The sequence below is a fragment of the Martes martes genome (assembly GCF_963455335.1).
Source record: "Martes martes genome assembly, chromosome: 10".
Lineage (NCBI taxonomy): Eukaryota > Metazoa > Chordata > Mammalia > Carnivora > Mustelidae > Martes > Martes martes.
Genome location: NC_137898.1, coordinates 44,195,083 through 44,208,158, shown reverse-complemented (window position 1 = coordinate 44,208,158; position 13,076 = coordinate 44,195,083). Strand labels below are relative to the sequence as shown.

The 13,076-nt window shown below is 37.7% G+C and overlaps 1 long non-coding RNA gene across 1 annotated transcript in view; it reads right to left on the bottom strand.

Moving 5' to 3' along the window:
• Nucleotides 1–3,180: 3,180 nt before the first annotated feature.
• The window catches only part of LOC308350311, a 42,704-nt gene continuing 32,808 nt past the window's right edge, over nt 3,181–13,076 (bottom strand). Inside the window, exon 4 of the long non-coding RNA XR_013967513.1 lies at nt 3,181–4,421. This is a non-coding gene — a long non-coding RNA (uncharacterized lncRNA). The remainder of the gene's footprint in view (nt 4,422–13,076) is intronic.

Below are 13,076 nucleotides of genomic sequence, written 5' to 3'. Positions count from 1 at the left end.
TTATATGAGAGACTCTTAACTATAGGAAACAAACTGACGGTTGCTGGAGGGGAGGTTGGTGGGGGGATGGGATAACTGGGTGATGGGCATTAAGGAGAGCATATGATGGGATGAGCACTGGGTGTTAACATGCAACTGATACATTATTGAACACTACATCTGAAGCTAATGGTGTACTATAAGTTGGCTAATTGAATTTAAATTAAAAAAATAAAATCCCATGCAGTTTGAATTCCAACTACTTCGGTTAACTTAAGAAAAATTTCTAATTGTGGTAAAATACACTTAACGTGAAATTTATCATCTTAATCATTTTAAGTGTATAGTTCAGTAGCATTAGGTACATTCAACATTACTTACATTAAGTGAGTTAACATTGTTATGCAATCTCTAGAACTCTTTTTACCTGGCAAAACTGAAATTCTATGCCCATTCATCAACAGCTCCCAATCCTTCTCCCCTCCCCCATCCCCTGGCCACCACTCTTCTACCTTCTGTCTCCAGGAATTTGATTACTCTAGGTACTCTCTTAGAAGTGGAATTATACGGTGTTTATCTTTTTGTGACTGGCTTATTTCACTCAGTATAATGTCCTTAAGATTCATCCATGTTGTAGTATATGTTAGAATTTCTTTCCTTTTTAAGCAGAGTCTCCTATTGATGGACACTTGGGTTGCTTCCGCCATTGGCTATTGTGAATAATGCTACAATGAACATGAGTATACAAATTCCTTTGATACTGTGTTCTTTAGTTCTTTGGGGTATATATCCAGAAGTGGAATCACTGGATCATAAGGTAATTCTACTTTAAAATTTTTTGAGGTACCACAATTCTGTTTTCCTTAGAGGTGGAGCCATTTTACATTCCTGCCAACAGTGCACAAAGTTTCCAGTTTCTCCTCATCAAAACTTGTTATTTTCTGGTCTTGTTTTTGTTTATTTTATAGTAGCTATCATACCGCATTGTGATTTTGTGGTTAATTTTTTTTTTCTGTAAAGTTAGGTGTTTATTCTTTTTTTGGTGTGGTTAATTTTTAAAAAAAATCAAAGTAAAACCTTTTTAAAATGGCTGCATGAGATTAAAAAGTCAAATAATGCAATTCTAAAAGGGTTACAAGGCCCTCATCCCCATTCCATCCCTCATTGCCCCCCAATCCTTCTCTCCAGAGAACAGATTTTTTTCAACTCTTTTTGGTTGTTCTTCTGGTCCTTGAGACCATAGTCCTAATTAATATGCTAATATTGTTATTTTTTATTATTGTCTCAGTCATTACACTTTTGTAATCAGTGGCAGGCACAGATTTAGCATTGTTAAATCATTCTTTTCTTCCCTGGTTCCCAGTCTCCCAATATAATTATGTAAAGATATTTAGTTAATTCAATATGACTAAGTATAATTTACTACCAAGTGCATATTGTACATATATCATATTTCCTTCTATTTTTTTGCCTTTTCAGATTTAATAATTGCCTCATTATTAAATTTCCTCAATTTTCTATATATCTATTGCTAATTCTCCCCATATACCCAACATCTTCTCTTTACAGGCTTTTATAGTGTTCAGCATATCACACGATTCATGATCTCCATGTCTTCCTAGAGATGCTTCACCTGGAGAGCTGTCCTCACATACCTCCAGTCTAGACATGTTGTTTTCTAAGCCTGCTCTATAGCTGTTGTCTAATGACTTCCCTTCCAATACCCTCTGGGAGTTGGAATTCCATTAACTTAAAAAAATTCTAAGCAAATCAAAATTTCACGTGAAAACATGTCTGACAGTAATTAGCTTTGGGTGCATCCTACTTGATTTCTTTGGATGGTGAGTTCTGGGCTCCATTTCTTTAGTATGACGCTCATTCCTTCACAACACAGCTTCCTTAGGGTGCTATTGCAAAGGGCTCTCACAGTTACATAAGGGTAATAAGAACAGATGAAGAAGCAGCTAGAGGAAAATATACAGTGTGCTCATTATCAAACGAGCTGGGACAATAATCCCAACCCTCTCACATTCTCACAATAAAAGATAACCCTGTTAACATTTGAGTCTATTTCCTCCTCATCTTTTTCTTCAGCCTGGATTCTTTTGTTGTTGTTGTGACCATATTGCATATCCAGTTTTATGTCCTGCATTTTTAATAACAGTGTATATAAGTGCTTTTCTAGGGGCTTATAAATTATTCAGAAATATCATTTTTTAAAATGGCTATATAATAGCCCATCCAGTTGAAGTGCCATAATTAATAGATCTTCTATTGTCACATCTTTAGGTTGTTACCAATTTTCAACCATTATAAATAATGTTTTGGTATATATTTTGTTGGTAAATCTTTGCATATTTGGGATTCCCTCCTTTAGATAGATTTTTACTAAGTTAAAGGATATAAACATTTTTAAAGCTAAAAGATTTTTTTTCTTGATTATTTTTCTTTGAGGATGTATATTCAGAGACTGAAACTCTTATCCCTAAATAATCATGATCCATTTCATTGTCTTTACTGGCTACATTGAATCAGCTGGGACAAGTGGATTAGATTTTTAGCCATCTAGATTTAATTATGTACAGTTAAGGACCAAAAGAGAAAGATAAAAAAAAGTCTTAGAAGATGCCCAGACAAATGGTTCAGATATTCTACAGTTTATCAGTCCTCACAGGTCATAAGTGCTCTGTCCTCTGACACATCATAAAGAGAACAGTGTATCTCTGTGCTTGTCTTTATAGTTTCTCTCCCTCCTCTCTCTTTCCTCCCTCCTTCTCTTTTCCTTCCCTTCACTTTTCTTCTTTCCTTCCTTCCTTGTACAACACATTATTACAGCAGCACATCATGGAAATTCTAATAGCTATAGGACCTGGAAGATATGCTAAAATGTTATTAAACAGAATATTGCTCATGTTGTACACTTAAAACTAATACTATTTTTTTAAAGGAATATTTTTTTGTCTTTAATTTTTTTTATTTTAATAAACATATAATGTATTTTTATCCCCAGGGGTACAGGTCTGTGAATCGTCTGGTTTACACATTTCACAGCACTCATCATAGCACATACCCTCCCCAATGTCCATTTCCCCACCACCCTCTCCCATCCCCCTTCCCCCCCGCAACCCTCAGTCTGTTTCTTGAGATTGAGTCTTTTATGGTTTGTCTCCCTCCCAATCCCATCTTTTCATTTTTTCTTTTCCTACCTCCCCCCAAACCCCCCCACCTTGCATCTCCACTTCCTCATATCAAAGAGATCATATGATAGTTATATTTCTCCGATTGACTTATTTCGCTAAGCATGATACCCTCTAGTTCCATCCACGTCGTCGCAAATGGCAAGATTTCATGTCTTTTGATGGCTGCATAGTATTCCATTGTGTATATATACCACATCTTCTTTATCCATTCATCTGTTGATGGACATCTAGGCGCTTTCCACAGTTTGGCTATTGTGGACATTGCTGCTATAAACATTCGGGTGCACGTGCCCCTTCGGAGCACCACGTTTGTATCTTTAGGATATATACCCAGGAGTGCAATTGCTGGGTCGTAGGGTAGCTCTATTTTCAGTTTTTTGAAGAACCTCCACACTGTTTTCCAGAGTGGTTGCACCAGCTTGCATTCCCACCAGCAGTGTAGGAGGGTTCCCCTCTCTCCGCATCCTCACCAGCATCTGTCATTTCTTGACTTGTTAATTTTAGCCATTCTGACTGGTGTGAGGTGGTATCTCATTGTGGTTTTGATTTGTATTTCCCTGATGCCGAGTGATGTGGAGCATTTTTTCATGTGTCTGTTGGCCATCTGGATGTCTTCCTTGCAGAAATGTCTGTTCATGTCCTCTGCCCATTTCTTGACTGGATTATTTGTTCTTTGGGTATTGAGTTTGATAAGCTCTTTATAGATTTTGGATACGAGCCCTTTATCTGATATGTCATTTGCAAATATCTTCTCCCATTCTGTCAGTTGTCTTTTGGTTTTGTTAACTGTTTCCTTTGCTGTGCAAAAGCTTTTGATCTTGATGAAATCCCAATAGTTCATTTTTGCCCTTGCTTCTGTTGCCTTTGGCGATGTTCCTAGGAAGAAGTTGCTGCGGTGGAGGTCAAAGAGGTTGCTGCCTGCATTCTCCTCAAGGATTTTGATAGATTCCTTTCGCACATTGAGGTCCTTCATCCACTTTGAGTCTATTTTCATGTGTGGTGTAAGGAAATAGTCCAATTTCATTTTTCTGCATGTGGCTGTCCAATTTTCCCAGCACCATTTGTTGAAGAGGCTGTCTTTTTTCCATTGGATATTCTTTCCTGCTTTGTCGAAGATTAGTTGACCATAGAGTTGAGGGTCTATTTCTGGGCTCTCTATTCTGTTCCATTGGTCTATATGTCTGTTTTTGTGCCAGTACCATACTGTCTTGATGATGACAGCTTTGTAATAGAGCTTGAAGTCTGGAATTGTTAAAGGAATATTTTTTTAAAAGATTTTTTTGTATTTATTTGACAGAGAGAGACACAGCAAGAGAGGGAACACAAGCAGGGGGAGTAGGAGAGGGAGAAACAGGCTTCCCGCCGAGCAGGGAGCCAGTGTGGGGCTCAATCCCAGGACCCCTGGGATCATGACCTGAGCTGAAGGCAGCCGCTTAATGACTGAGCCACCCAGGTGCCCCAAAACTAATACATTATTATATGTCGATTATATCTTAGTAAAATGGGAAGAAAAAAAGGATCCTGATTCCATCATTTCCCTGAATCTTAAACTTTTCACCTTTCAGGCTGCATTGGTGGCTCCAACAAACAGCTGGACCCTTCCTCATGTTATAAAATTTCTCACAAGGCAATCCCACAAGGCAAACAGTGCATCTTTTTAACAGTAAGCCTTCTGAAAGTGGTAACTACTGTTTACTCATCTTTGTTCTTCCAACATGGAGCATCTTTATTTTCCCAACAGTGTGGGCTCTCAATGACTGTGGTATCATACAACAGGATGAAATCTAACAGACTCTTTTAAGACAGGATTTTTTTTTTAAAGATTTTATTTATTTATTTGACAGAGAGTGAGAGAGATCACAAGTAGGCAGAGAGGCAGTCAGAGAGAGAGAGGAGGAAGCAGGCTCCCTGCCGAGTAGAGAGCCCGATGTGGGGCTCGATTCCAGGTCCCTGGGAGCATGACCTGAGCCAAAGACAGAGGCTTTAACCCACTGAGCCACTCAGGCGCCCCAAGACAGGATTTGTTTTTATATTCTAGACCAGGAGAAACAACTCACCTGACCTAGGAAATCTATCTCTTTATGGAGATAGATCATCTACTGAGCACTATATCCAAGTACCATGCTAGACTCTTTATAAACATTATCTCATTTAATTCTTATAATAACCCTATACTACGAGGTATTACTATTATCCCCAGTTAACAGTTGAGATAACTGAGGTATAAGAGGTGGAACTACTTGCCTGAAAACACACAATAAAGAGGAACAGATGGAATTCAAGAAAGTAAAAGCCTGGAGTGCCCAGGTGGCTCAGTCAGTTAAGCATCCCCATGCTTGCTCTCTCTCTCTCTCTCTCTCATAAATAAATAAATAAATCCTTTAAAAAAAAGAATATGTAATCCATTCACATGGCTAAAAAAATTTTTTTAAAGTAACCAACAAAGTTTCCTTTCTGTCCGGTCTGTTCAATTTCCACACTCTCCTGATAGGTAACTACTATTGTTAGTTTTTCGTGTATCTTTCCAGAGATATCCTTTGTATATGAAATATGTAAGAAAATGAAAATATTCTCATGTTTTGTTTTTAAACTTAAGGGGAACAGGTAAACATGAAGATTTGCATCTTGCTTTTCCGCTAATACTTCTGGAGATCCTTTTGTGTGGGTGGCTCAGTCAGTTAAGTGTCTGACTTTGGCTCATTGTGGGACTCCCTGCTCAGCAGGAAGTCTTCTTTCTCTCCCCCTGTCCCTCTGCCCATTGGTGCTTTCTCTCTCTCTCCCTCAAATAAATAAAATCTTTAAAAAAAGAGGGTCCTTATTCTCAGGGCAGCTTTGTTGGCACTGTATTTAACGATGTATATTTTATCTGTTTTCAATCTTTCCTTAAAACAAAAATCATCACAATAAATACCTTTGTACATGTGTCATTTCACATATCACACATCATCTCACACATTTCTCCCCTTTAGAATAAGTTTCCCAAAATGAAACTGTTGTATCAAGAGGTGCATTCATTTGTAATTTTGAGAGATAATGCCAAACCGTCCTCCGCTAGGGTTATAGAAATTGCCAGTCTTATCAGTGGAGTTGAGAAAGTACCTGTTGGCCTACAGCCTTACCAACAGTGTTTCCAAATTCTCCGTCTTTGCTAATCAGATGATGGAAGATAATATTTCAGTGGGTCTAATTTGTATGTCTATTATTATGAATCAGGAAGAATTTTTTTTTAAGATTTTATCTATTTATTTGACAGAGAGAGAAGCACAAGCAGGCTAGAGGGAGAGGGAGAAGCAGGCTCCCCACTGAGCAGAGAGTCAGCCAGGGGGTTCTCTGGGATCCCAGGACCCCAGGATCATAACCTGAGCTGAAGGCAGATGCTTAACTGACTGAGCCACCCAGGCCCCCAGGAATTATTTTTAATAGGCTTTTTTTTTTTAAAGAAGTTTTAAGGTCACAGCAAAATTGAGAAGATACAGAGAGTTTCTGTATACTCCTTGACCCCATACATGTACACCCTACTACACTATCAAATCTTGCACCAGAGAGATACCTTTATTATCATTGATGAAGCTTCATCAATATATCATTATCACCCAAAGTTCATAGTTTATGTGAGAGTTCAGTTTTGGTGTTGTACATTCTTTGGATTTGGACAAACTTACAGTGACACATTTCTACCATTATAGTATCATACAGAGTAGTTTCACTGCCCTAAAAATTCTCTGTGCTCTGCCAATTCATCCCTCCTACTCCCCTATTCTGTAACAACCATTGATCTTTTCACTCTCTCCATAGTTTTGTCTTTTCCAGAATGTCATACAATTGGAATCATACTATATGCGGCCCTAGATGTACCACATTTATTTATCCACTCACCTTACTGAAGGAGATATTGATTCTTTCCAAGTTTTGGCAATTATGAATAAGGCTGCTATAAACACCTGTGTGAAGGTTTTTGTACAAACATAAATGTTCAATTCATTTTGCTAAATACCAAGGAGTACGATTGTTAGTATGTTAGTATGTTTAGTTTTTTGAGAAACTGCCAAACTGTCTTCCAAAAAGTAGCTTAACATTTTGCATTCCCACTATTATAAACAAGAGTTCCTATTTATCTACATCCTTATCAGCATTTGGTGTTATCTCTTTTAGATCTTGGCCATTCTAATGTGTAGTGGAATTTCATTGATGGAATTTGCAACTCCCTAATGAAAATATGATGTTGAGAATCTTTTCATATGTTTATTTGCCATCTGTATATATCTCCTTCAGTGAGTTGTCTATCAGATCTTTTGCTCATTTTTTAATTGTGTTGTTTTCTTATTGTTGAGTGAGTATAGTTCTTTATATATTGTAGGTAACAATCCTGTATCAGATATGTCTTTTACAAGTATATTCTCCCAGTCTCTGGTTGTTTCCGCATTCTCCTGAAAAAGGAGTCTTTTTTTTTTTTTTTTTATGAGGAAGAACCATTATAGTGTCATAGTTCTTTTATGGTTCTTTTCTATGAATTGTCTGTTCAAATCTCTAGATGGGCTGAAATAAATTTATTTATTTACTTATTTATTGATGGGCTGAATTTTAAACTCATTTGGTTGTTAGATTTGAGCAGAAATTACCCCTTCCTAGAGTCATCCATGTCTCTACTCACAAATCCCTTCAAACTGACATCTCAGATCAACCCATTTTGTATTTATGCCCTTGGAAAGCTAATTCTGTATGAAATGAAATTTACTGGTAAAACTCACAATTGCAAATTTCTAATTTTTAAGCCAATAATGTTTGCTGGCAATAACTTCTTACCTTTCACTATCACTTAACTAATAGAGAACAAACTTCTGACCTTTAGTGTTATGCTGGAGTTAACAGTTCAACTTTCAGGAGTTTGTAAGCCAGTTGTTAATGCCATTATTAAGAATTAACTTACATAAACTTATAGGACTTCATATTTTGTATCCCAGTAAGCTCAAGCCCTCTTTTTCTTTTTTGTTGGAAAAACACAAGATAATATTTGAGATGATTTTAAAGTAAAAAAAGAATGAATGAATGAAAAGGAACCACCCCAGATTTTAAACTCCATATTTATTCAGCTATTATACTCTTGGATATTTCTTTCTTTCTTTTCCTCTCTGCCAGTATTTGTCCACATGCATAGTATTATTTATATATTTGAAATAATCGTATATACTTTTACAGTCTGCTCTTTTTATATAGTTTAATATCACAAATCTTTTTTTAAAAAGATTATTTATTTATCTATTAGAAAGAGAGAGAGCACAAGAGCGGGGAGAGTCAGAGGGAGAACCAGACTCCCTGCTGAGCAGGGAGCCCGATGTGGGACTCAATCCAGGGACTCTGGAATCATGACCTGAGCCAAAGGCAGTCACTTAACCAACTGAGGAGCTACATCATAAATCTTTTCTTTGTGTTAAATATGATTTACAATGACTTAAAAGCATACATGGCATTTGTGTGATGTGTCATGGTACAGCATCTAAGAGGGCCCCAATGATTCCTGCCTCCTACTAGTCATGCCCTTATGCGGTCCCCTCCCCTTGAGCAAGGCTGCTCTTTTTTTTTAAATGATGGTTTTTAAATTTTTATTTATTTAACTATTTTATTTATTTATTTGACACAGAGAGAGGGACAGTGAGAGCTGGGATACAAGCAGGGGGAGTGAGAGAGGGAGAAGCAGGCTTCCCGCTGAGCAGGGAGCCAGATGGGGGGGCTCAATGTGGGGCTCTATGTGGGGCTCCATCCCAGGACCCTGGGATCATGACTGGAGCTGAAGGCAGACGCTCAACGACTGAGCCACCCAGGCGCTCCGAGCAGGACTGCTCTTATTGATGGACTTCTAAGTGTAGGAGGGGGAAAATTTTTCCTCCACTCTTAGGTTTAGTAATCAGGAGCCTATGAATTAAACTGACAAAAGAGATTAACAGGAGAAAAGACAAATGTTTAATTCCCGTAATATGCAGGACCACAGAGAAACGTGACTGAAAGGGTCAGTTAGAATGTGGGGCCTATATATCATTTTGGTAGGGAAAGGGAAGATGGAGAAAGAGCACTTATAGGAAAACAAATGACTTTTAGGAAAGATAAATGGGTCCTTAGGAAAATAGATGGGACATAGAATAGTTTTGTGACAATGTCTGTTTAGGTGATCTCTTGTCCTGGTGCTGACATCTGACTCTGCTGTTAAGGGTCAAACTTCCCTGATTCAGAAACTCCTTGGGAGATGATTTCTGACAGCTGAGTTCTTTGAGGAGGCTCTGCTTTTAGGCAGGTAATAGGAGTTGGGGGGTAGGGAATGGGGAGCCTCTTTATCTGTTCATAAACACCTTCAGCTCAAAGTAATTTTTATGGTGGACCCCTTCATATGGAATAGAATATGGCAGAAATCATGGTGTCATATCTGGTATTAGGTTATAAAATGACTGTGGTTTTCACATGGTGTATTCTTTCTTTCTCCCTCTATTGGCTTGCTCACTTCTAGGAGAAGCCATCTGCTATGTAATAAAGCAGCCTTGTGAGAGGCCCAGGTGAGTCAGTGCAGAAGCAGATCTTCTGGGGCCTGTCAACAGCCACATGAGTGAGCCTGTAAATAGATCCTGCTCAGCCGAGCCCTGAGAAGACTGCAGCCTCATGAGAGACCCTGACCCAGGACCACCTAGCAGAGCTCCTTGCAGATACCTGGCTCACAGAACTTGTAACATAATAAGTATCTGCTGTTTTAGTTACTAAGTTTTGGGATAATTTGTTATGAAGCCATGGAATACTGATACAGGAGCTAAGGATTTTATCCAACTAGTTGATTAATAAGGGAATTGGTAAGACATTAAGACCAAATGAGAATTTTGAGAATAGATAAAGAGAGAGGGGCAATGAAAAACAGTGAAATAAATTTGTTAAGAGATGCAAATCTGACTAATATCTTATGGAATAATAAAACGTAATGTTTTAGGTTATCTTTTTTACAAACTGGAAATTAGTTATATTTCCATCAGACAAAATTTACGTATATTTCTGTGGACAAGAATCTTTGTTTTTTTTTAAAAGATTTTTATTTATTTATTTATTTGAGAAAGCAGACTCCCCATGGAGCCGGGAGCCCGATGTGGGACTCGATCCCTGGATGCTGGGATCATGACCTGAGCCAAAGGTAGTCGCCCAACCACTGAGCCACCCAGGTGCCCGAGAATCTTTTGTATGACCATCAGTTTTCTACAATTTAACTTTCCAAAGAACTATAAAGTAGCCTAATTAAAAGAAAGACAGTCAAGGGGCACATCCCTGTAGAATCAAATTACCCCAATTTGTCTACTAGACAATGGCCAGCATTCTACTGAAAGGACACCAGTAATCTCTTTTGCCTATTTTCAAATTTTGGCCAATTTTTCTAGATACTTGTTTATGCTAAGGCTTTATAATTACAATGTTTAATGGCTGTATGCCATTCTAGCAATTTGAAACATCTTAATTTTTAATATTTTTTATTTTAAAAAATTTAAAAATATTTTTATTTTTATTTTTTTTAGAGAGAAAATGTTTTAAAATTTATTCATTTGAGGGAGACAGAGTGATTATGAGCAGGAGGAGGGGTAGAAGGAGAGGGAGAAGCAGGCTCCCCACTGAGCAGAGAGCCCAGTGCAGGGCTCAATCCCAGGACGCTTCGATCATGACCTGAGCTGAAGGCAAACACTTGACCCACTGAGTCACCCACATGCTCCTAATATTTTCCATTATTGAAGTTTAGGTTGTTTCCATTTTTTCTTATTTATTATATTAAATGGCATTTTAGTATTATTTTGTGTAAATATCTTAGTGTTGTAAGTAATGATTATATGAATTTCTCTTTAAGGTAAATTCCCAGGGGTGAGATCAAAGTTTAAGGACAAGTGTGCTCTCCAGTGCCCTCAGGAGACTGGTTCTCACTCTGCCTTTCCAGTCTGGTATCCCTGTTTCTTTACATTCACTAGGCTGCCCACCAGATTTTTCGCCTCACCTTTCTGCTGCTAATAGTCCTGTGACCTCTACCTGGAATATTCTCCCTCCTCTTATCTAGCTCAGAGTTTCATAGATGGCTTTCAGGAGATTCACAAGCCTCTGAAAGAGAAATGTAAAATTTTGTCTATATATATATATATATATATATATATATATATATATATGCTTTGTGAGAGAAAGGGATTCAGTCAGCTTCTCAGAAGAGGTATGTGTATGCTGAAGCTCTAGGTTGAAAGAGTTTTCTTACCCCATCAAGCCTTACCAATCTTTCCCTCTCAGGAAAATATACATGTATTTTTAAAAGATTATTTATTTATTTATTTATTTATTTATTTATTTATTTGAGAGAGAGAGAGAGATCAAGCAAGAACACGAGTCAGAGGGGTAAGGGGAGAGAGGCAGAGGGAGAAACAGCTCTCCCATCCAGTCAGGAGCCTCAGGTGGGGCTTGATCCCATGACCTGGACCAAAGGTAGACACTTAACCAACTGAGCTACCCAGGCACCCTGAAAATATACATATTCTTTTTTTTTTTTTGGAAAATATACATATTCTTGATCTAGCTTTGTACTAATACTCCTAAATTGTTAACTAATGGCTTTAAGGGGATTATTTTGTTTCTTCAACTTCTAGGACAAATACTTTTAAGTGGTGGGCAGAAAGAATAAAAGGAAAAAATGAACACATTAGAGATAATAGAGAGGAGGCATTTAGGATGATGCTTCATTGGTTTGGAACTCAAGAAATGGTAGCTACTATTGGTTCTTGCTAAAATGCTTATTAGGGGCACCTGGGTGGCTCAGTGGGTTAAGCCTCTGCCTTCGGCTTAGGTCATGATCTCAGGGTCCTGGGATTGAGCCCTGCATCGGGCTCTCCACTCAGCAGGGGGCCTGCTTCTCCCTCTCTCTCTCTGCCTGCCTCTCTGTCTACTTGTGATCTCTCTCTCTGTCAAATAAACAAATAAAAAAAAATAAAATGAAATGCTTATTAGGTGAGAGGCAATGTAACATGGGCTCTAGATGCCAACTGAGGTTTGAATCCTGACTTTGGTACTATGCTGCATGACCTTGGGAATGTTGCTCAGATTCTCTATGCCTCATTTTCCTTAGCTCTAAAATGAGGATAACAATAAAACCAAATTCATGTGACTGTTGAGATAATTATATATGATAATGTTTGTAAAATGTTCTGAATGGCATCTGGCACATAATAAATGCTTGAAAAAGGTCACTATTATTTCAGACTGAAGCACTTTTATATACGTTTTCTAACATTTGCAAAGATCTATGAGGTTTTTTTTCATTCCTTTAGTTGAAAATTTCCAAACATATACAAAAGTAGAATAGTATAATGAATCCCTAGGTACCCAGGACCCAGCTTCAGTAATTATCAACACAGGGCCAGTCTTGTTTCAATACCTATCCACTTTCCCCCACACTTGGATTAGTTTGAAGCAAATACCAGCCATAATATAATTTCATTCAGTATGTATCTCTAAAAGATAAGAACTCTTTTAAGAGTTTATTAACATCTTTTAATAGGTAGACTAATTGAGGCTCAGTGAGGTTAAGTAACATTCCCAAAGTGACCCAGCAGGTATTAACCAAAATTCAAATACAAGATTGACTTCTTTTACTTTGCCATTTGCTGAATGATATGAATATCTATGACCTGAAGGTTAGGCATCAAAACTCTAAATTTAAATAATCTTAGCATTTTAAAATTTAGAAGGAAAAACCAGAACAGCATAAAAGCATAGGTGTTCAACACTGAGAAGGAATAGAGCACAGATTAAGTTCCTTTAGATTTATTTTTTCTCTGATTGAAAGGCTTCATCTTCATCTTTGAAGTCATCAAGCATGAAGTGTGAAAGTAGGGCACCAATTGTTCA